This window comes from Rutilus rutilus (genome assembly GCF_951802725.1).
Source record: "Rutilus rutilus genome assembly, chromosome: 12".
Lineage (NCBI taxonomy): Eukaryota > Metazoa > Chordata > Actinopteri > Cypriniformes > Leuciscidae > Rutilus > Rutilus rutilus.
This window is the reverse complement of record NC_140217.1, coordinates 26284903-26308963: the sequence shown is the minus strand read 5'-3', so window position 1 is coordinate 26308963 and position 24061 is coordinate 26284903. Positions and strand designations below refer to the sequence as shown.

At 36.9% G+C, this 24061-nt stretch overlaps 1 protein-coding gene across 1 annotated transcript in view; it reads left to right on the top strand.

The window, feature by feature from the left end:
* The window catches only part of ror1 (receptor tyrosine kinase-like orphan receptor 1), a 111657-nt gene that overhangs the window by 55966 nt on the left and 31630 nt on the right, over positions 1 to 24061 (top strand). The gene's annotated exons all lie outside the window — the stretch shown is intronic.

Genomic DNA, 24061 nt, shown 5'->3' with positions numbered 1-24061 from the left:
AATGATGTATGGTGGAAAAAAAAGTATTGGTGGATTAGAATAAAAGAGTTTAACCTTCAGTGAGTTTGAAGGGAAGCTCGGGTGATTCTTCCACACACCTCAGGCATCACTTCAGTTGCATCAGCTTCACATAAATCACAGCAGACAGACTACCTCTGTTCTAAACCGAGTGAAATAAGCCAATGAAACAAATGTTCAAAGTGTTCTTGCGTTTAAAATAACTAGGCGGAGAACGGTGGAATGGAAAAACACAGGTGCCTCATTATGTATTTTAGGTTGAAATGAGTTAGAGTTGAATTCATTGTGACAGATAATTCACGTTTACTTTTTTTTTTAAAGTGAATAGTGACAAAATTATCTGTTGAATGGATGTGGACGGGTCTTAAATCAAAAGGCAAGTCTATTCCTTGTATGATTAATGCAATTAATTATTTATAAATTTTTGATCACTACCTTTATGTAAAACAAAGCTAAAAAAGATAATAAAAAGGGTCTTGTGCCCCCAGTTCCAGCATGAATGGATGAGCCACAGGAGAGTTAGAATGTGTTTATGGTGCCGTGTCCTCTTCTGGTGTATCAGGGCTCTAAGAGCACCAGGGGATAATGTTAGCTTGTAAAACTTTAGGAGCTTTCAGCCACAGCCAGCCTTTATATGCAGGGACAGAGCTGCACTGTGGGGACTTTCCTGCGATGCTGGTACTTTTTCATTATGGAAAGCCTGGAGAGCGCACTGAAGTGTCGGGACTTTTTTGTGAGGCCGAATTGGACGATTGCACGGTGCACACTTGATAAGGCGTTTTCCTCTTTCTCATCTTTTTAACAGTTGTTTTAAACTTTGTCTTTCACTGAATAACTTGCCTCTAACATTTCACTTTTCTATAGAAGTGTCTGCTTTAGATAAAAATAAATATTTGAATGTATTGTTACTTTATTTCTTGTAATTGTGATATCTAACAAGTATACCTTTTCTTTACCATGTTTGTGAATTTATCGCAAAATCACAACTAATTATCTACTAAATGCAACTGTATTTCTTGCTATTGTGACTTCATATCACAATTTCGTATAATTTTGAATTGATATTAATATTTGTAATATATAATGTATACAGTATCTCGTTTATTGCGCACAATTCGACTTTACTTCTCACAATTACTTCTTTTTTTTATATCATTTTTATATAAAGTCCAGTTGGATAATGTAATTTATTATTTGTAACAGTTTCTTACAATTACTTGGTGTTATATTTTACTCTGAGGCGGAAACAGGCTTTCAGATTTCTTCTATCTTTTGGAGTCTTTGTATTAATCAATTGTGAGTTGAATCTGGTGGTTACAAAACGTGCTGTGGTTGTACAATAGTACTGTGATAGTATCAGTATAGCATGGTACTTGTTTATATACCATGGTACTAAATTATTACCATATTCATATAGGCTACCATGGTATTAACATAATTCCCCATGGAATGTCAATGGTAATATCATGGTACTTTTTGTGAGACATATAAACAATATATAATTGTATATACACTGTTGCTCTTGATACACACACACACACCCTTGCTTTCTCTCTGTCTCTTCTTCTCTTTCTACATTTCTAGTGGTTTGGCACTAAAAGTAGCACTGAAGTGGGAATATCTGGTGTACTTAACATAGTTCCACAGAAATGCTAAACTAAACAAGAATTTGTCTTTTGTTTGTGTCTCTTTAGTAGTTGGACGGGCTTTCTACGCTCCGGTTCTCTCCACCAATTTACTGTAAATGTTCCATTCATTAATCCATCTGTTCTGTGTAATTGTACCATAGGTTGTGCAGGAATGTTGGCAGCCATCTTGACTTATTTTTGTCATATTGCTGCGCTTGCTAAATGCGTAGCCTTACTTCTGATAGTCCAGGAGACAAAATAAACTTTCTCGCTCAGCCGTACTAAATTGAATTAGGGTTTTAGCAATTAATTTGGCATCTATTTCTAAGGCAGGTCAACCGTCCTGTGGAAACATGGTGCTCAGATGTTGTTGGCAGGACTTCAGGAAGGTTCATGGCTCTGTGGACTTGTAATTGCACTCTGTGAAGGCAATCTCTTGATGAGCTCTAATGGACCCAGTGCTGCTCTGCAGTGCTGTTCAGTGTCCTACAGGAAGACTTTGAGCTCTCAGAGTGCGCACACACACACACACACACACACTCAGAGACTTTGTTCTCTAGGGTATTTACTCAACACAGAGGGTAGAGGTGGTACTTCCCTGAAACATTTAACCCCAGATTCCACCAACAGACTTCTTTGAGCCAAAACTAAGCTTTCCCTAAACAAACACTTTTGTTATACCAATGGTAGGTAGAAATCCATTAGGTAAAAACTACAACTATTTCAAAGCTAATATAGTCTGTCTGGATATGGGGGCAAGCCCAAGGGGCACCGCATGATTTCATAAACGGCCTCTGTTGTACTGACTAATAAACAAACAATAACTTAATTACACTTGTGAAGGGAAACTTCAGGTCAGACACAGCTAAGAACGGACATATTTTGATGAAAAATGAGACCGTATGCTGTGGAAAACAGGAAACTAACTAGCCACGGTCATTCGCTATGGCCGATCGTAGTGTTTAGATACAGTTCCAGAAATAGCACGTTACGCACTGCATCATAGTGCCATGCAGATGTACAACAGGAGGGCCATGAGCTTTTGTTTCATTTTTTGCCAGACGAATTAATTAGGCTCTGTCTTTTCCAGACACACACAGATTTTACAACAGTTATTCTTAAACAGAACGTGTATGGGAATTTGAGCAGGTTAAAACGACAATACATTTGTTACAGTATTTATTCATCTTTGTTAATGTTAGTTAATAAAAATCCTGCTGTTCATTTTTTGTTCATGTTAGTTCACAGTACATTAACTAATGTTAACAAATACAACCTTTGATTTTAATAACTTGTTAGTAAATGTTGAAATTAATATTAACTAAGATTAATAAATGCTGAAACGTATTGTTCATTCTTAGTTCATTTTAACTTAGATAGTTAACTAACTAATTAACTTTATTGTAAATCGTTACTAAAAACAGTAATACTGTAAAATATCACTACTATTATTGTACATAATGTGTGCAAGTTTTGTAAAGTTATGTGGATGATGCTCATAGCACAATTATATTGTGGGTTTCTTTGTAATTCAAAGCTTTGATTTAATTTAAACCAGACTTCATTAATGTTATTAATATTAATGGTATTGCAATGTGATATCTAGTAAATGGGAAACATATTGTGGTTTAGTGTTGATGACGGTGTACTTTAGTCTTACTGATGGGGCCCTTGGGGTACAAAGTTGGAAAACACTGTCCTACAAAACCAAGTCAATCATGTAGTTTTAATAACAACTGCACATTTAGACAAAATCCCCCCGCTGCTGATGAATCCGCTGACTGATGAATGGCGGAAAGATAAAGGACATAAAGGTAAAATATGTGTAGCACAAGGTCCGCTGTAGGATGCGTCTCGGAGTAGGATTTATGGCCAACAGGGTTGAAAGCACAATGAGGGATTTTTATTGGGTTAAATCTACTGCTCAATTCCCAAGTGCTGGCTCATTCTAGCCAAGAATCATGAGTTTTAGGTATGATGGAGCTCTTTTTCTGCCCTTCTTCCTGCGCCATGCATGGGTTCACGCAAAACTGTGTTGAAAGTTACTGCTGTGAGCCTGTGTGTATTAAGTTGGATTTATGACTTAAGCAACTTTATATAGGTATACATCAAGGTATTTGACCTTTATCTTTAAGCTAATAAATGTTTCAGTTCAAAAAGCACTGGCATATTATGCAATGTTGGTATCAAATGGTACCGAATACCAATTTACCATTAGTTTTTTTCCTAAAACTTTAATTCAAATTAGAGTTAACAGAATTTCCTACAGTAATTCTGCTGCTAAAAAACAAAACAAACAAAAGTAGACTTACTTATGATATAATATATATATATATATATATATATATATATATATACACTGCCATGTGGGGTCAGAAAGATTTTTTAGAGATGAATTAATACTTTTTTTCAGCAAAGATGTATTAAATTGATCAAAAATGACACTAAAGACATTTATATGTTACAAAATATTTCTATTTCACCAAAAAAAAAATGTCTTGGTTGCCACAAACAAAATTCTGCAACTATATTCAACATTGATAATAAAAAGACTCTTTCTGTTTCTTGAGCATCATATCAGCGTATTAGAATGATTTCTGAAAGATCATGTGGCACTGAAGACTGGAGTCTGTGTCTGCTGAAAATTCAGCTTTGCCATCACAGGAATAAATTACATTTTTAAATTTATTCAAATAGAAAACAGTTATTTTAAAATGCTAATATTTCACAATAAATTCAAAGAATAATATGTCACAATAAATCCAAACTTTTGAATGGCAGAGTACTATAAGATGATCTTTTTTTGTAATTAGTACAGTATTTGACTGACACAAAAACAAAGATTAAACATTAAACTGTTACATTTTATACCAATAACTTGCCAGTTGTAACACTAAAAAAGTAGTTAAGTTACCATAGAACATTGCTCATTGGCAAGTGTTACTGATCTGATAAGTTTATTTGGGGAGTGTTAGGTTGAATTATGTAAAAATGTAAATAAAAGGGAGAAACGAGTGAATTGTGTTCCTTCTTCCTCTCTCTTTCACCCATATGTGACTGATTAGAGGATGGGACCGGGAGAGAAGCACAGGCTTTGTTTTCCCTCTCTTGGCCTTCTTGGAATTCCAACGGATTTTCGGGGTTCTCACCCCTCTGATCCTACTGATCAATGAGACCCTGGAGATGGACAGATGGAGACCCTCCTCTCCCTCCTTAACTCTTCTCTTTCACCACCAATTCTCTCTTTCTCTCGTTCCCTCCCTGTCTCTCTTTCTCTCTCTGACATGTGTCTTCTCTCTGTGGAGGGAAGACACAAGAGCCCCAGCTGTAGAGTGACTGGACATTTGCTGATTTTGGCAGTGACTTTGTCTTTTTTTTTTTTTTTTTTTTTTTTTGTGGCTCTGATCCATTAGAAGTGATTGGGAAAGGGATAGGATTCGCAATGGAATGTCCTCTTCAACAGCATGCGTGTCCTTGTGTTTGTGTGCTGGAGAAGCAGATACAGATTTCACAGCAGTAATGCGTCGCCCTGGCCAACGGTGTGACCTCATGATGTTTTGGTGTTTAGATAGGACTGTCGCTATGGAAACTGCCCACCAAACCCCTGTATTCATCTGTTTCATGTAACACACTGTATTACCTCACTGCCATGATTGTAACCTGATCAACTTATTCATGTGATGATTAGGCAATAGTTGTCAAAACTTATATGTATACATACACCTTTTGGTTTTTGTTAATTTGTTTAGAAAATGGCATATAATATAGTTAGGTAATGTATCAAAATATATTATGACATTTCTTTATGACATCTTAAAAATGTGTAAGACTTTACAATATTTCATTTTTAACATTAGTTAACTACATTAGTTAACATGAACTAACAATGAATACTTCTGCAGTATGTATTAAACATATTTACTAATACATTTTTAAGATCAAAAGTTAACATTACTTAATGCACTATGACTAACATTAACTTAACTTTTTGATTAACCAACATTAATAATGGTTAATAAATGCTGTAAACAATAGTTTGCTCCTTGTTAATGTCAGCTAATGTATTACAAAATGAGACCTTATTATAAAGTGTTACCAAAAATGCCATTTCCTTTACCCACTGATGGTCATAAAAATAAAAGTTGTGAGGAGAAGGTCATGTGATTGAAACAGATGAATAGAATTTGGAATGATAATTAAAAGGAGGATTTCTTTCTCTCAAATTACAGCTAAAATCAGTGTTTTTGGGAAAAACTTATTTTCAGATTTTGAATAGTTGCTTTGAGGCTTTTCTCAAAGCACATGTGGAAGTAATATAAATTTTTTTTTTCTAATAACATACTCTTTATTCTTCAAAGCTTTAATATACCCATAAAACTGAGAGAATAGATTCTTTAGTATTTTACATTTGTCTCATGAAGACTAAATTAAATCACATTAAAAACTAGGACATTTTTATTGTCATGATCTCTTAATTACAGTACGTACTCTTTTGATGTGATACCACATTTTTCTGTAATAACTGTAACGCGTCTTACTTCAGCAGTTTATAACGTAATTGGTCAGCGTACGAGTTGTGTGTGTTAATTCTCATCTCTCAAATGGGCTTATCGTCATATCAAAGACTGGGCTCAGCAGTTTGTTTATGGTGAGATCATGCAGAATGAATGCAATGAGATTCACAGAGCTCTGACAGTTCATTGGCACGGCAGCGCTCCGTAACCTCTCAGTACATTAGGATTAGACCACACATTTAAAACATGATGTAAGTACTTCCACATATCAAATTTTGTGAAATATTTACTGAATTTTATCATAGTGTCAATATAATTTAGTTCATTTAGTTATTCAGACACAACACGGCCTGTGCGACAGTCATGTTTCTTTTATAATCTAATGTGCATTATATCCTAGTTTTTTTCCTGTTGATTAATGATCCCAAACTTGCACTACCGTTTAAAAGTTGTGTTCCTCCTTTCACACAAATGAGCAGAATTGCTGTAAAAAGCCGAGTAGACATGCTGTAAAACTCATTAGCGTGTCTGCTCCTCCTCAGATCCCCCCACCACCAAGCAGGAGTCATCAGGGGGGTCACCAGACATCCTTTGCCTGCTTTGACCTGGCCGTCTCTCAGGAGAAGAGAGGTCAAGGCAACCATTTTAGGGTTCAAGGAGTGATGAATGACTAGCGTTCCTGCTCTTTCATAAAATGGTGTTTAGATTGACCTCATTCACAATGGCTTTGTTTCTTTTTTGTGAGGTGAGGCTGGTCTATGTTAGATTAGTTTTAAGCAAAATAATTGTAATCCCATATTTTGTAAATGCTCCAAAATATTAACTCAACTCCACCACATTGTTAGTCTTTGAGCTGACAGCTGTAGTGCACTTTTGGGGCTACAATTACAGCGGAATGTATCCTCCTTATGTGGCTTATTAGTTAGCATCAATGAGCGTATGATATAAAACCCATTATAAATGCCATCAGGTTGAAATATTTAGCAGTGCTGCCGACCAGACCTCCATCGAAACCGCAGTGTATTTCATTCCGCTTTAGTCTTCCTGCGACTATTTGGCTATTTCAGAATGACAAAGACCGAAAACGTGAAAGAGAAAGGAAAAGTGGTGGATGAATCAAAGAAGATGAGAGACCACAGGCCAGTGATGGCTTCAGCAGGGCCAAACTTCTTGAGGCTTCTTGCAAAAGGTTGGCAGACATACACATTCCACCAGGCTAATTTACAAGCTCCTGTGAACTGACTAATCCACCCTGATACATCATGGACGAGAGCAGACTGATTGCATAACAGACCACCTTCCACCATTTACTTCAGCTGCCTTTGTGCTCGCGTCTCAATTTCTTTATTTATGTCACTCATCTTAATCCTACGTCTGGTGTTGGTCCATTTATTTTATTAATTAGTTAATTAGTGGCGCTTGCTAAGACTGTTACTATTGATCATATTCAGAGTTTTAAACTTGCTGAACTTCACCATGGCAATGTACTGATAAGGGTATTTGCCTTGTGGATGATGAAACAAGCTGAAAATCCAATGAAGACAACTTGGGGATGGTCTCTTTTAGGACAGTAAGAAACCTTCCAGAACATCCTAGCAACTACACAGCACCACTAATTACCATGATGATAACCTATATGTGTCATGTTAGCTTGTCTTTAACTGGAAACTGATTAATTTTAGCAGCCTCATATTGAATATTGCACACACAGCAAGTAGTATTTTTAGTACAGTGAACCAAAGTACTCTTTCCATGGGAATGATGAGCAGTGAGTATTAGGGGTATCAGGGGGTGAAAGGCAAACATAAGATTTGCTTTTTTTTTATTAAACAGTGGTTTACTGAACGAACTATCGATCTGTTTGTTTGTACCGGCACTCCTTCAGTGAAGTCTGTGAAGCTTAACGGAGTCTTTATGCAAAGTGGAAATTCTCGTGTGACTTTCTTACATTTACATGTAAGGATAGATCCTAGATATAGGATATGTAAGTTATCCGCTCAGAAAAACAGGTCTCAAATGCATTAAACAGCATACCATCTGACACTTTAAAAAGCTTGTCTCATGTTTAGAATCAACTTGGATTATGCACTTTTCCCATAGTACCTCTGTGATATAAACTGTGTTGTCCCATCTTAGGGGGGGAACTTAGAGTTATGAATTACGTTCTGAACACACAAAAAGTTCACATGCGTGCTGTACCGAAAGACCAGAGTACCGTAACACCCCTAATTATAATATATATAAATAAGAAAGTATATTTAAATATATATAGTGTGTTATTCTGCTTGGCTAAATTGAGATAATTGCTCATTATTTTATTCTATTATACAGCATTAGTAAAAGTAAGGAAAAAATATAAATAGTTTTGTGGGGGAAATTATTAATCTCAGATTCGCTGTCAACTTAAAAGTAATATTTAGTATTTATAGATATATTTGATGATGTACAATGACAATAAAAGCGCCACTTGTTTAATTTTGGAAGCAGTTTGATTGATGTATAAATAAAAATGAGTGCTTATTCAATGAAAATATACAGTATAAAGTTTCCCCTGCAAGGTGGTCATATTGTGGGTCCTTCCTTGGCAAGAAAATCTAGTCTCTCTTTGTTTTTCACCCACACATACACGCACAAACCCCCCCCCCACTAAAAACGAAAACTTTTATTACCGCCTGCATGAGACTTGATAAAACAGTCTTCCAGAAGGAAAAGGGTGAGGGGGTTGCAGTCAGGGGAGCAGTGGCCTCTGTAGACTGTCAGCGATGGCTGCTGATTTCAAAGAGTGTATGTGGACAGCCTTAAACCGCTGAGCAGCTTTTCCAGATGTGCGGAATCAAAGGCATTGCTGCACATCAGTCTACAGACCAATGGGCCAAAACTCCCCCAGAGAGCCAGAGAAACTCTAACTGTAATGCCAGGGACCTAGAACGGGTTAAATTATTGCTCATCATATCACTGAAAGGGCACTTTGGTTCAATTTACTTAAAATACTAACTGCTGTGTGCATGTTCCACATGAGGCTGCTAAAATGAATCAGTCTCTAGTTAAAGACAAGCCAACTTACATATAGACTGCACCCTCGCTACAATATGAGGTATTTGGCTTTATTACAGAGCGATAAGATTGTCTCAACACATGTTTCGTCCACATGAGCCTTTTAAGTTATCTTATCCTGATCTCATGGGTAATCGTTTTGAAGGTACTTGTGCGATCGTTCTGATATCTTTTGGGCATTTAAATGGCTGTGAGAACCGTTGAGTGCGACCTGGATACACCAGTAAGTGGTTGGATATTTTGCTAATAAAATGGCAGCGGTGGCTGATTCATTATTTCAATATCCATAATTTAAAGTGAACGTCATAATGCTGTTTCAAAGGGACCGCAGTTTGCAGGAACATCTCTAAACTATTATGCCCATTGCCCTTTCATTAGCTGTGCCGTGTTATTCTGTCTGGTTAAGATCCCGTAGATATGCTTTTGTTTAAAACCCCATGGATGCGCTAGAAATATGTCACTGTAATTGAAGTCATACTTTAAAAGCAGCCCAAAAATGCTTTGTTGTATTTCCAAAATGCTTGCGCTCATTCCACTAGACTTATTTTGCTTCAAAGACAGAACGTCCTAGTAGACAATATGTGTCTATGCATAAGTTGACCCCCATCTAATCTATTTCCATGAAAATCTGTCCCTTCTTCTAGAGCCCCTCTCTCGGGAACATATGATCCACTAAACGAAGGCATGTGATAACATCAGAATAGCAATATTAGTGTAAACATCTTCCATATGCTATCAGATGCTATCAGATGCTGGCTTCATATACGGCCTAGGCTGCTTATTTCACCCTGCATTGTTGCTTTATTAAGGGACAAACCCAATGGAACTCGAAGAGGTAGCATTTGATCATATCGAGGGCTTTGTCAAGACACCCTGAAGGGGGTAGAGCTGTCAAAAGGGGGCAGATTTAGTACATGCGAACCTGCATGTGTCCCCAATTACACAGATGTAAATGGATGGTTCCAGACCTTGAGCGAGGTGGAGGTGCTGAGGGGGGAATGAAATCTCTAATGAAGCCCAGACTCCCTCGCTCACCGGACCTGTCTGCGATGGACCAAGCCTTCCCTTGGTTACCTGCACATTATTAACAATTTTAAACAATGCCACAAAGAATTATTCCAGTTATATTGGTGGAGGAGCAGTAATAGGAGCAATATGTTATGGGTTTTGCAGAATGCATTAGGATTTTGTCTCAGCAAGTATCTCAAGCTATACTTTTAAGGTAACGCAAAATAGATCTTCCTTTGTGGTGTCTTTTCCTTCTGCATCATCTATTCCCCCATTGTCTTGTGTGATTCAGACCTAGACTACCTTTCAAAAGTGTGGGGTCAGTAATGTTTTTAAAAGAAGTTCTCTTATGCTCACCAAGGCAGCATTGATCAAAAATACAGTAAAAACAGCAATTTTGTGAAATATTGCTGCAATTTAAAATAACTGGTTTCTATTTTAATATATTTTAAAATGTAATGTATTCCTGTGATGGCAATGCAACATTTTCAGTCACATGATCCTTCAGAAATCATTTTAATATGATGATTTGATGCTCAAACAAATTTTTTTATTACTATTAGAGTTGTTAACCATTGTGCTGCCTAATAATTTTGTAGAAACCGTGGTATTATTTTTTTGTGTTCTTTGATAAATAGAAAGTTCAAAAGAGCAGTTTTTTAATGCAACCTAGCTGAATAAAAGTATACATTTCTTTCCCAAAAAATTCTTCCTGACCCCAAACTTTTAAACAGAAGTGTAGAGTATAGAGCAGCCATGACATGTATTTTGATGAAATAAATATCTTTGTGAACAACATATTTCTAAAATGTGATGAAATATTTACAATTCATATGTGTTTCCAGTGACCGTATTTTGGGGTGCTCTTAAAAAGCTACTTTTTAAAACTTTCACGTCACATTCACTAGGGTCTGGACTATGTGCATTCTTGTGATACCATCATCAACCAATCATCATTTACATTTATGGCTTGTGAGTCACTCAAAATCTTCAATGACCAGACCCAAGTGCCCTTGTGCAAAGATGCTTCCGGGGCTAATGTCCCACTGGATTTCTTTCCTGCTGTTCAGTCTTGTGTTGCAGCTATATAATTTTTTCTTGAAGTCAAGTCCTCGCTTAGTTAATGCTTCATTAACATCTACTCTTCACTTGCTGGTAGGCCTCAGAGTTCAGTCATGCAGTCTATTCTCTTCACTGCTAGTTCATATTACTATACATTTATTTATTTTATTTTTTACTATTTAGTGAAAGTTTTATGGTGTGATTTATTATTATCTGATTTGTTTTGTCATTTTCTCTGTTCAAAAGATTTTTTTTTTTTAAATACAGTAAATATATATAGTAACGCATAAAGCATGCATGAAGAAAATCTGCTGAAAACATTTTAAAAGTTGAAATGACAGGAATGATTGTGTTAAGTTAAATGGATGGGGGATAAAAGAGATTATTTACAAAATGATGAAAACATTTTTACAGCTCATACACACACCCATGACTCATCGATCATCACTCTGGTTGTTTACAGCCCAGTGTCTAACCAGATCCAGGCTTCACTCACATCGTCACTCATTGTTCTTCTTTCAATGTTCACCCCATGAAAACATATGCATACAAAGTTATGTTCGACCGCTATAAAGCGTTTCACTCAAAATCCATGTATACACTGTAAATGACAAATAGCTACAGTATGCAGGCAAATATCAAGTACAAGGAAATGTTTTTTATTTTTTTAAGTAATTAAGTCACACTGATATCATTTAAAAAATATTGATTAATGTAGAATCGATTGGTTTTGAATTGTAGGCTATTTTTATTTTTTAAATATTATTTCTTAAATGTAATATTGTGTTAAATTAGCAATACATTTCAGTTTGATTAGATTATATTTTTGTTTACTTAAGTGATTATAAGCTGTTTTGATATATATGTCATTATTTCATCCCCTAACGTTGCCCTCACTTTAAGCCCTACTTTCTTAAATTGTGTATGAGAGTTTGTTTTTTTATAGACGTAATCTACAGTAATTTGCGCTGTATGATACTTTTCTGATGATTATGCTCTGTTGAAAACCACCAAAGAGATGACTGGATGCGACTGTCAGCGAGTCTCCATCTGGCAATCTACTTTTCTTCAAATAACCAGAGATGTGATTTTCATTAAGACTGGAATTCTACTGACAAATCCTCTGCATTAGGAGGCAACTGCTGAGGAAGAGTCTGCTCCTCAAATGATAGTCTCTTTCTGACTCTGATTTCTGATGGAATATGTGTTCGGCCGTAGAATAGATGCAAATAAGATCGAGAAAGCAATATGCTTTCATTTGGTCCACTAAAAATAAATAAATTAAGTGCATGCTAACAAATTGTGGGGCTACGCAATTCAAAATGAATGGCCACACCCTTTTTTTTAAACATTTTGAACAAATGAATCATGTATGATGCAGGATTCTAAAAATGTGAGACTCAAGTTTTAAAAAGTTAAACTTTTAAATAACAATCTCAAGACCCATCCCTTTTTTCCATACCACTGCCCTCCGTCTCACATTTTTAAATATGAATACGCATTCTGTGTGAAAGATGTTTTGCATTGAAATACTGCACGCAATGTACCCCAACTGTTTAATGAATTTACCCTTTTCGGTATAGTATTTCTCCAATTTTTTTTTTTCTTCCTTATTGAAAGTATAAACTTTCCTCTTGAGATTCATCCGACAGTTTTACAATTGTACAGCTTATTTCATCAACTTCTTCAATTCCTTTACTTGACAGTTTATGCACGCTTCTCCCCGTGTTGTCTTCTTATGAAAGTCTTTGTGGTTTTCCAGAGGAATAATACTCAGCTGGACGTCGCATATAACAGCAGAAATAATGTTATTCTTTAATATAGTGAATCAATCAAAGTCTTCTTAAAACTTCCCCGGAAGACTCCCTTGTTTTTAATTCTTTTTAATTTTGCTTGCACCAGATGGAATATCCTTCGGTTTTTGGCAAATGTTTGTCCAATTGACCTCAATTCTCTCTATCTGTCTTTGTCGCCATCCCTCCATCCCTTTCACTTGGTTTTCCTCTCTCGTTCAATGTCTTTTGCATATACTGTCTTCCTCATTATGTCAGCAGAAGGTTCTTAGGAATTCTTCAGCTTATTTCTCTAACCCTTGAGAGGAGCGGTATCAAGAGACCTTCAGAATGATTGACAGAAGAGAAAGCTGGAGGCAGCCAAAACTGTAGACTTCCCTCTGGCACTTTCTCCAGAGCTGGCTAAGCAACAAGAGGAAGACTGGACTGGAAGAAAAGAGAAAATAATAAATGGCTGTAAGTTTTACTGGAAACATAAATGGTTCTGGCTCGTAATCTGGTTCATTTTGCCGTGACTGTCACACCATTGGGTCAGGTGACAAAGACATAGTATGTGAGAGAGGCTCTTAATCTCACAGATGTTTTCCATTCCATCTGGGTAGACTTGTGAATAGTGTCGTGAGTCAATGAATAGATCGCTTTTAAAGACAAACAGTTTGTATTGATCAATGTCAAGAGTGTTTTATGTGATTAGTTTCCCAGTTGTGTTTTTATGGATATGTATCTGGGAACTAACAGCTTCTGCGCACACAGTCCTCCATTTCCACACGAATAGTGTCTGGTGCTGATAGCGTAACACATCGTCCATGACTTATCTGTCGTACTTGTCTCCCATTTCCCAGCTGCAAGATTTACCATAAATCAGGGAGATTAACTTTTAAAGGCAAGGAAGTAACCCTTTGGAAAAGTTACGAGTACACGGAAACACCTGTGTGTTGAAGAAATGGACCAAATGATTGATTTTTATTCGATTATGGTTTTGTTAGGCCAAGTTAATGAATTATCTCATCTATAATTCTCATATTTCAGGCATTACACCACTTTTGTGGCGTTTAGTCCATATCAATTAGCTTTGAAGCCATCTACAGTATGTGCTTTTTTACCATTGAGGTTTTTTTTAAGCAGATGTACACATTTAAAATGTATGGTCTTTCTCTTTTAGCTTAGATAGAATGCCTGATTAGAAATGTTAGAAACTTGTTTTATAGTGTATTTATAATTAATCATGAAAATGCTAATTCATGCTTTTTTTTCATAATATATATTTTCCCTGAGTTTATTTCATTTAGCAAACTAACATTATAAGCCTTCTAGCTTAGTCTATTGACTTCCATTCAAAGGTAGCCATTTAATTTGACTAAATTCATTGTTTTTGGAAGCTACATATTAATGGCAAATATCCCACATATGAAAGAAGATATTTTGACTGGGAATGCTAACAGATAGCGCTATATGGATATTATAAACATTTTTGATAGTAACAGCAAGTAGCCATCCATTCTCATCAGTAAACAGGTCAAAGGTCTGGATTTTAGCATAGATTAGCACCAGGTGCAGCCTGAGTGCTTGAGATGCGAAGAGCTTGGATGATGAACAGCTCTAAAGCATCATTGGTAGTCCTCAAACACTTTCTATTGTCAGTGTCATTTTCTGCAATCATCCCTTAGGCAGGAGACAATCACTGCTTTTAAACGCTTTAAGATGCTCCACGACTCGTCCAACTGGCATGCTTTGTTCATTACATTTCTCCCTATTATTTCTATCAAGGTTAGGGAAAGACTGGAGAAAGCGTTTGGTAATTCTGATCATGAGGAATTGTATCAAACCCTGGGCCTCCTGTGAGGTTTAGACTGCTATGACATTTTAAATTGTCTCACAATAATCAGGGCATCTCCGGTTCTTATCCGTCTCAAATGCTCCTTGTACCGAGGTTGCCGTGTTGTGAGTTTATGTGAGTTGCATTGCATATGGGATCTTTTTGTAATGCTGACAGGCTCTTGCAGTGCTGTTACCGATCACATTGTACATGCCTTTCTCTCTTCACCTGAGACCGTGCTTGTGTCCAGATTCGGATAATGCGAAAGGCTTGTTCCACGCCAGTGGAGGATTTCAGCATGTTGACGGTCTGGCATCGGAAGATCACTTTCTCCTGCCTGTCAGCAGAAAACAAATGACTTCTACAGTAGGTGGTAACCAGCAGAGCACATTCCGAAATGCTCCTGTGAGATCTCAGGGTGACCCGATATGCCCAGAGATTGCGTCGTGTGAGTACACGGGTCGTTAAATGGTAAAGCAATATCATGTTTGTGACGTGTTGCACGTCTGACCAAACATTACTCCTGGCCCCTGAAATTAGACCGTATGTAAACGATGCACCGGCTTTGAAGTGGTTTGGGTGCTTTCAGCAATATGCTAATCTCCCTCTTGATCTTGATTGCATGGGATGTCCCGATATAATACCCATCAGCCTGTGTGCTGCACTGCTGTTTCAGCAACACATTAGCCTGCGCTGAGGAAGCTGCTTTGAAACTGTAGCTTGCCAGGTTATAAGCTAATCATAATTTAAAGTAGTTCTGTTACAGCCAAGGTAATCTCTGAAAAAGTAGTTGGCAACAATACAAACTACTAATAAAAACAATATATATATATATATATATATATATATATATATATATATATATATATATATTATATTATATTATATTTATTTATTTATTTATTTATTTAGCAAGCACACATTTAATTATTCAAATGTGACAGTAAAGGCATTTCTAATGTTAAAAAAGATTTATTTTTCAAGCTTTGAAAGCTTTTTCGTGTGTGTATTATTGTATTTGTTACATTATACTGTACATAATACATAAATACATTATCAAATAATGTGTGTGTATGTGTGTGTGTATATATATGTATATATATATATATATATATACATATGTGTATACATATACATGTAGTTTGATTTAATAAAATTATAAAATAAAATTATACATAATTTAAATTATATGATTTATAATTTAATAGCCATATTTTGTGATCAGTTGTTTTTGTTTTACTCTAAATACTACAAAAAAAACTAAAAAACAATACAGCTATATAATTGAGAACATTTATTACAGTAAAATATTCCACTAAAATTATTATAATTAAATATTCCACTAAAAAGATTATGTAAAATGGTGCCTAGGAACTCAAATTGGTTTGTTTTTCTTTCTAAATCGACCACCCAAAAATACTGATTCAGTAGTATTGATACATATTACATAATAGATAGAGGACAGTTTACAAGAGTTTGTACTCCCTCAAGCTTGGCAATGAAACCATGTACGCAATACACAATACACAATACAATACGTGTCACATAAAAAAAAAGAAAAAAAAGATATAGTATATGGTTACACCGCTAGTCACTGGAAGCTTATTATTTTGAAAACAGTCAGACTTTTTTAATGGGGACCATGAGATGACCCATTCCCATTATTTTTTCACAGATATAATGACTGAATGAAATGATTTATTTATTTATCAAGACATCAAACATCTTGTTTAGTTGCTTTTGCTGCATACGAAATCGCATACTGTCTAATAGCTACTTGGTGTGAAACTTTTTTTAACGGTGAGTTGCGTCGCTTCACTGCCATTCACAGCACCATATTTGGAGGCAGGGTTTGTCTTTGTACTAACTTTGCCAGAAATGTAAAAAAAAAAAAATTTAACAACAAAAAAATCTCTTATGAGTGCTTTTTCACAAAAATGCTGCTTAAATGCTCCATTATTTACAGCTAAGTACTTTCACCCTGGGGCTAATGCTAGCACATTCCCTTAGCTCCCAGGAGGGATGCCCAGCGGTGGGCCTGGCTGTTGTCTTGCTAAGGAGGGCTAACCGGAGGAGAGGACTACCTTTCAGCTGCATCAGAGCTTTGTTCTGCTCTGGTGTTTGTTGTGCTAATGGGAAAGGTCCTTGTATTACAGCCGTCCATGGCCAGCGCTCACCCTGGTTCACTGCCTGGTCTCCAGCCTGTCTACGCTTGGTCTATACCGGACCATCTGGGTCCCTGGAGCCCGAACAGGGTTATCACATTACAGCTCGGTTTCCTGAGACAGGACGGTGGGGTAGGTGGTGGAGGATTTGGGGGTGGCTTGGTTCCTGTTCCCTGTAGTGCATTCAGATGGAGTCTTGCTTATCCTTTTATATGGATCAGGTGACACCTGAGAAGGTGAAACAACCATGTTCCTCTACCATGGATCTTCTCCATCTCTCTCTCTCACTCAGATTTACTCTCGTGTCTGAGGTGGGTGTTTGCTCCAGGGTTGTGACAGTAGAGGAAACACCTAGCCAAGAAAAACTTCAGCGTTTGTGCTGGGCTCAGTGCCCACCTCCAAACACAAAAGTTTATGGTCGGAATCATCAGCCTGGGCTTTTCCCTCACATTCTCCCTATCATTAAAAAGCTTTATTGTCTCTGACCCAGCTAGCTTCACATTTTCCATTCACATCCAAATGCCGACATAATTATGCTAATAATTCATTAAGGTCGACTCGACATGCACTGTTCGAACCCAGGAAGATCAGGCAACTCTGTAACGACACAGCCAGCTGTTCGTTTTATTTAATTCCTTAAAGGGATACTCCACTTTAAAATGAAAATTCTGTCATCATATGCTCACCCTCATGTTGTTTCAATCCTTTATGAATTTCTTTCTTCTGCTGAACAGTAGGGCTGTGCCATATCATACCGTCCACGATAATACCGGTATAAATTTTTACATGATAAAAAAGCATCATATCGCGATATCACTGATATAGCAAGGCAATGACATATGGCACATTACGTTCCCTAGCACGCACAAAAACAACAGCTGTCTGAGCGCGAGAGCAGCAAGTCAGCCTCCAATGACGATCAAATCAATAATTTAAAAACTTTCTCCAAGACGCAATTTTACCAACCGGGTGAGTGTTCAGCGGCGCCGCGTCTTCTCTCTCTCGCTCTCAAAATGGGCTGCACAAGTCAAGCGTCGATACAACACTCGTGTTTAGCAGTCAGGACATGACGGTTACTTGCATCGTAACTAAAGCTGACCATTTTTACTTCTTTTTAAGTCTTATCAGTTTAAACATTTGCGATTTTAAACTATTCAGTACTCTCGCGCGCTCTGTTTACTCTGCGTGCATACATACAGTAAAGCCGTCTCACAAACAGCTCGCGAGTAACAAAAGTTTTTTTTCGCGGATTATATCGCTTTAACGGGGGGGAAAACACGCAAAATTGTATCAAAATGCCGGTCATGGTTAGTATATTCATGAACAGTCGGTTATGTCTGAAATAAGCATAAAACGCGTGTGACAGTGTGACAGTCAGTATCATGAAAACAGTAATGGATCCGGGCACTAGCTCTAAAAGCGACAGCAGCCATATGTCTGTCATTAATGTTGTAAGTTAGTCAAAACAACAAAAGATAGCTTTCATTGTAAGGAATCAGAATTAATATCCTATGTATTTAATTTAGTCAGGACTATCAGTGTTATTTTACATTTGATTACCTTATTCAGTTTCTGTAGCATTTCTGAATACTAATGTTAGACCTACCCAAAAACTTTTCTCTTTATTTGTATCTTTATTATTTTATTTATTTTTTTTGCTACTTTTTTCAATTTAATTCAAAGATTGAAATCAAGCTTCCTTGTGTTGTGTAAAATCTTAAAAACAAAATTACCCAATTGTAAAAACACGAGTGAGCAAACATTTAGGTGAGATAAATGTAATAAAAAAAAATTTGTCAACTTTTTTTTCTATATCGTCATAAATATCATTATCGCAAATATTCTTGAAATATCGTGATATCATTTTGAGGCTATATCGCCCACCCCTACTGAACAGAAAGGAAGATATTTAGAAGAATATCAGTAACCAGACAGTTTCTGGTCTCATTGACTTCCATAGTAGGAAAAAAATATACTATGGAAGTCAATGAGACCAGAAACTGTCTGGTTACTGATATTCTTCTAAATATCTTCCTTTCTGTTCAGCAGAAGAAAGAAATTCATAAAGGATTGAAACAACATGAGGGTGAGCATATGATGACAGAGTTTTCATTTTAAAGTGGAGTATCCCTTTAAAGGGAAACTTACAATTATATACTGACAGAGTAATTATGATCTCATTATGTATTAGAGGTGAAGACTTTGTTCATTTCTGAACTCTCTGACGTCAATAGTGCCTTTGTGTCAATTTGGTTAGAAAACATCTGCAAAGAACATCTATCTATCTATCTATCTATCTATCTATCTATCTATCTATCTATCTATCTATCTATCTATCTATCTATCTATCTATCTTCTCTATGATTGCTGAAAGATACATTCATATTTTTTGCCTTTTGTTTGTGTATTTTATTTCAAATCTTTTATTATTTTTTTCCATATTGTAAGAATAGTCTCATCTGTTTGTAAAATAGTGAAGAATAGAGAGAATCAACATCTGTATTTATCTTTGAAATCATATGCAATAAGTGGAGAGAAAGAAAATAAGTCAGAAACTGGACTGAACCTGCAACCTTTATGTGCTTTCACATACATGTACTTATTGTATACTGTACCAGGCTTTCCTGTTCCTCCTTGCTTGATATTTTTAGGTGTACTGCTTTCCTTTAAGGTCATAATTAACAAATGTTCCCAATTACAGTTGCCTTTGTTGTTTGGCAACATTAGAAAGGTAATCTCCAAATTACACTGCAATTTGGCTAATATTTCATGATTAGCTAATGATGGGTAGCTTGCAGATGTGGACTGCAGTAAAACTGCATGTCATCTGTTTTGTTCTATTCAGCTGACCTGTGTCGCTCCAGTTGAAACGTATTTTAAATGGGGCTTTCATTTGAAAAAAGATTCAGATTCATTGTATGGATGGACATACTGATTTTAGCTCCCAGATTAAAGTAATTATAATACATTATTGTGGCAGATGATACACATTAGTTGAATAGACATAACGTGTGTGTGTGTAGTGTAGTGTAGTGTAGTGTGTTTGTCATGTTAAAAGTGATGAATATACCATAACAAATGTTACTGAAATATGACACTTATAAACTATATTTAGATGATCCTAATTTGAGGCCACACTTGGATCACTCATAGATGAAAGTGACAGGTCATGCCATAATGAGTAATGGTCAGAATGTAATGAGCAGATGAAGTGACCTGTCATAGATACATCACTAATGAGTGTAATTTGCAGTTGTAGTCAATGTCATCATGGAGGGGCATTAAACCACCTGCCCCTGCAGCTGTTGGTTTCTACTCCAGCAACGAGCGTGTGTGTGTGTGTGTGTGTGTGTGTGTGTGTGTGTGTGTGTGTGTGTGTGTGTGTATGTGCCTCACAAGACAACATTGGCACTAACAGGTGTGTGTGTGTATATCAGCAGCTCATTAAAGTGGCATGTTTTCTAACACCAGGCATATTTAACATTAAATTATCACCCAGTTAACGTAATAACACCTCTGTGTTCACACTTTGCCGCTTGTCTATCTCTTTCTCCACCCTTTCACTCTCTAGCTGTGAGATTTGTCTATTTATTTCACACCACCACTAGAGGTTTGGTAAAAAAAAAAAAGCTTCCTTGCTGCCTAGAGTACATGTGTGGCTGCCTCCTAAGAAAGCGTCCTATATCCATCATGGAGCATCTAACCTCATAAGTGACCGATTTGGAACACTCTACACGGGCAGCACTTTTTTTTTTTTTAGATTGATGTTAGCATGTTGTTAAGATTCAGATTCAAGGTTTTTTGGCTTTTTTTGCCATGGTGTCTTTACATTGCCAAAGCATTGGTAACATTGAATAACTAATTAAATGTATAACATTAAATAACTATTTACAAATTTTTTATTTACTGTAATTTAATTAAATTAAATTTCATATAATATTTACTAAGTTTGTCACTATGTATTCCATGATTCCCTTCTCCGAGACAGACCTACTTTTTGGAACAGGCATCGTCGATAGTCCCATGATGCCATAAAATGCTGCTTCCATAGGATGGTCACTCAAAACAGAGCAGTATAGTGTTTATTTTTAATTGTGTAATATTTTGGAATGATCACACACCTTTCTGTTTATGGCGATAATGGAACTAGGTGGAATGAGATGTTCACAAAAAGGCCCCTCTCCCACACTGTAGTTCCAGCAGAGACTACCAACACACTGGAGATGAATCCTCCGATGTGAGCCCAGTCATCCATTACCACAGTTCTACTTTACATAGGGATGCACTCATGCACAGACGCAAATGCACACACGTTTGCTTTGGTAGACATTGTTGACCGAAGTCTTTGTCTTCAAGGTTGTAAGAGTGAATGTGCACTGTTTTAGAGTTTACTCAAGCTTAAGCTGTCTGTCAGTCAGACCAAACTGCTTTTTAAAGCAAGTCAGTCAGTTTACTCAGTAGCCAAATGATTTTCTGGTCATGTAAGTACAGCTTTTATCTAAATTAATGAGGAAAAACATGACTAACTAAAATAATTTCATAGATCTAACATCTAACAACACTAAGCTAAAGAAAAATGTTCAGGTTGGTCAAGCTTATTTTTTAGACAATACAGCAGTATTTACCAACTGTTTACAATAAAAAAATGTTAAACAACTGACATCAATTTCCAGGGATGCAAACTACTACTGATCTTTTCGAATTTCTTAGATTGTTATGCCATTTCTTATTATTATCAATGTTGACAGTACTGCTTCAAATTTTTGTGGACATTTAAACTAATACATTTTCATTTAATTGCAATTAACATGCAGTTAAGTGTCCATAAACATTACATTCAGTTCACACTTAAGTATATTCTTTTGAAGTATATTTTTTCCATAATATGTTCTAAATGTTTTTAGCAAAGTATGCTAGAGTACTTCTTTGTCACAGGACTAGTCATGCAAGTACAACCCATATCAATTTAAAGCAGAACTTGGTCACTTTTTTAACTTATTAAAACTGTCTAGAAATCATTTGGATGGTTAAACAACCTGTTCTGGTGATATTGGTGACTTTCCCCGCTCCCCCCAGCCAACATGACATCATGACTTTGCGTAAACATACATGCCACTTTCAAGTCAAGTGGCGTGTTATCTATACGCATTTTGAGCTATCCGCGTGTATGTCCACGCCGTCATCTTCCGCGTGTATGTCTACGCCGTTAAATGTCCGAGTGATTCCGCGTGTATGTCTACGCCGTTAAATGTCCGAGCGAAACGAAGCAAAATGTAAATCTACATCTGGGGAGCGATATTTTTTTACTAGGATGGTAGGGGAAGACTCATAAATGGTATTAACCCCAGTGACGGGTAGGTTTAGGGACGGGGTTGGGGTAAGTCATATATATTTATATAGAGAGTAATGTAACGTTAAGTCAACGGCGTTGATAAACACGCTGAAAAGCGATTATGCGTGTTGATAGCACGCCAAAAATGGAAATACGAATTGGCGTGTCATACATACGCCATTTCATGAGATCAGTCTGCCCCAGCGTTCCCAGGCGGAAAACAAACCTTGCAACTTGGGGACTACCGTCCCGGCAGCGATATTTTTTTTCCCAGGATGGTAGGGGAAGACTCATGAATATTCATTAGGGTAGTCATCCCTGATTGGTCTTAACCCCAGTGACGGGTAGGTTTAGGGCGGGGTTAGGAGTAGGTCATCAGACCCCCAGTGGCGGGTAGGTTTAGGGGTGGGGTTAGGGGTAGGTCATCAGACCAATCAGGGATGACTTCCCTAATGAATATTCATGAGTCTTCCCCTACCATCCCGGGAAAAAAAATATCGCGTCCCGGCAAGATAAAAATTGGAAGTCTCGTGAGAAGCGAGAACGAGAACGAGCGCGAAACACGAATTGCTTTACGGCAATTCGACATAAACACACACGCATGTATGATGTATTACCAGATTACCCACCTCGGTAGACATAGCTCCACACGATACAGTTGGCTTGCTCCGATCAAAACAAACGCACATGAGCAGCGGTAGAGAGGGGGAGGAGGCCGCCGCAAGTGAGTTTTTTACGACCGTGTTGTGAAATATACACCCTCCCACAGCTGTAGGGGGAGCTCGTGGGGAAAACATGCGACAACAAAAGGGAAAATCAGCGAAGAAGTGACTAGAGTTCGCTAGAGTTGCCGAGTTCTGCTTTAAATAGAGACAAGCTGAAAACAACAGTTTGCTAAACCATTGAGAAAATTGACAAAATTTCAATCTGCTAGTCATACTGATATGTTCTAAACAGAGTAAGGACTTGATCAGGTGCTGCCTTTACAAATAAGCTGATTCCCATTTTTAATCGAAAGGTATTTTCCTGCAGCCACCATGCATTGGGATTCTTTTTTTTTATCATTTATTTAGTCTGTCTACTTTTTATACTGTCTCTGATTAGGCACACGCACAGAAGGGAGAAAATTAACTAATGGCGTACATTCCTGGAGCACCTTGCACCTCTGTTCGGACTCCTGTCCTGCCCCAGTCCATTGTTTATTGTGTTCTGTTGTAAAATGTCTGACTCAAAGGGGGCCATTGTAAGACGAGCATCACTAACTCTGAACCTGTCAACACTTGCCCATATTGTGCTGCTACACTATAATAAAATGTTCTTTGTACAGTAACAAGTCTGTAATCTTCATATATTAGAGGCAGGTTTACCTGCACGCTCCTGAACACACACAGAGCGCTAATAGCAACATGGCCGTCTCTTTAATTTCACATTCTTGTTGTATATATGTTTTATCATTGCTCTCACAAAAGTGAACATTGAACTGATACTGAACCGGATTTATAAAAAATGGCTAGCAATGTCTAGAATTGTTTCAAATGTTTTGTCAGTTAACCTAAAAACTGTACTTCATGTCTTAAAATCTAAATTAAATAATGGGTAATGTTCATTTTGACAGAATAAACCCACAGAGTGAACAGGAAGACTATACGCAGAGGGGTCTTGACTTGTATC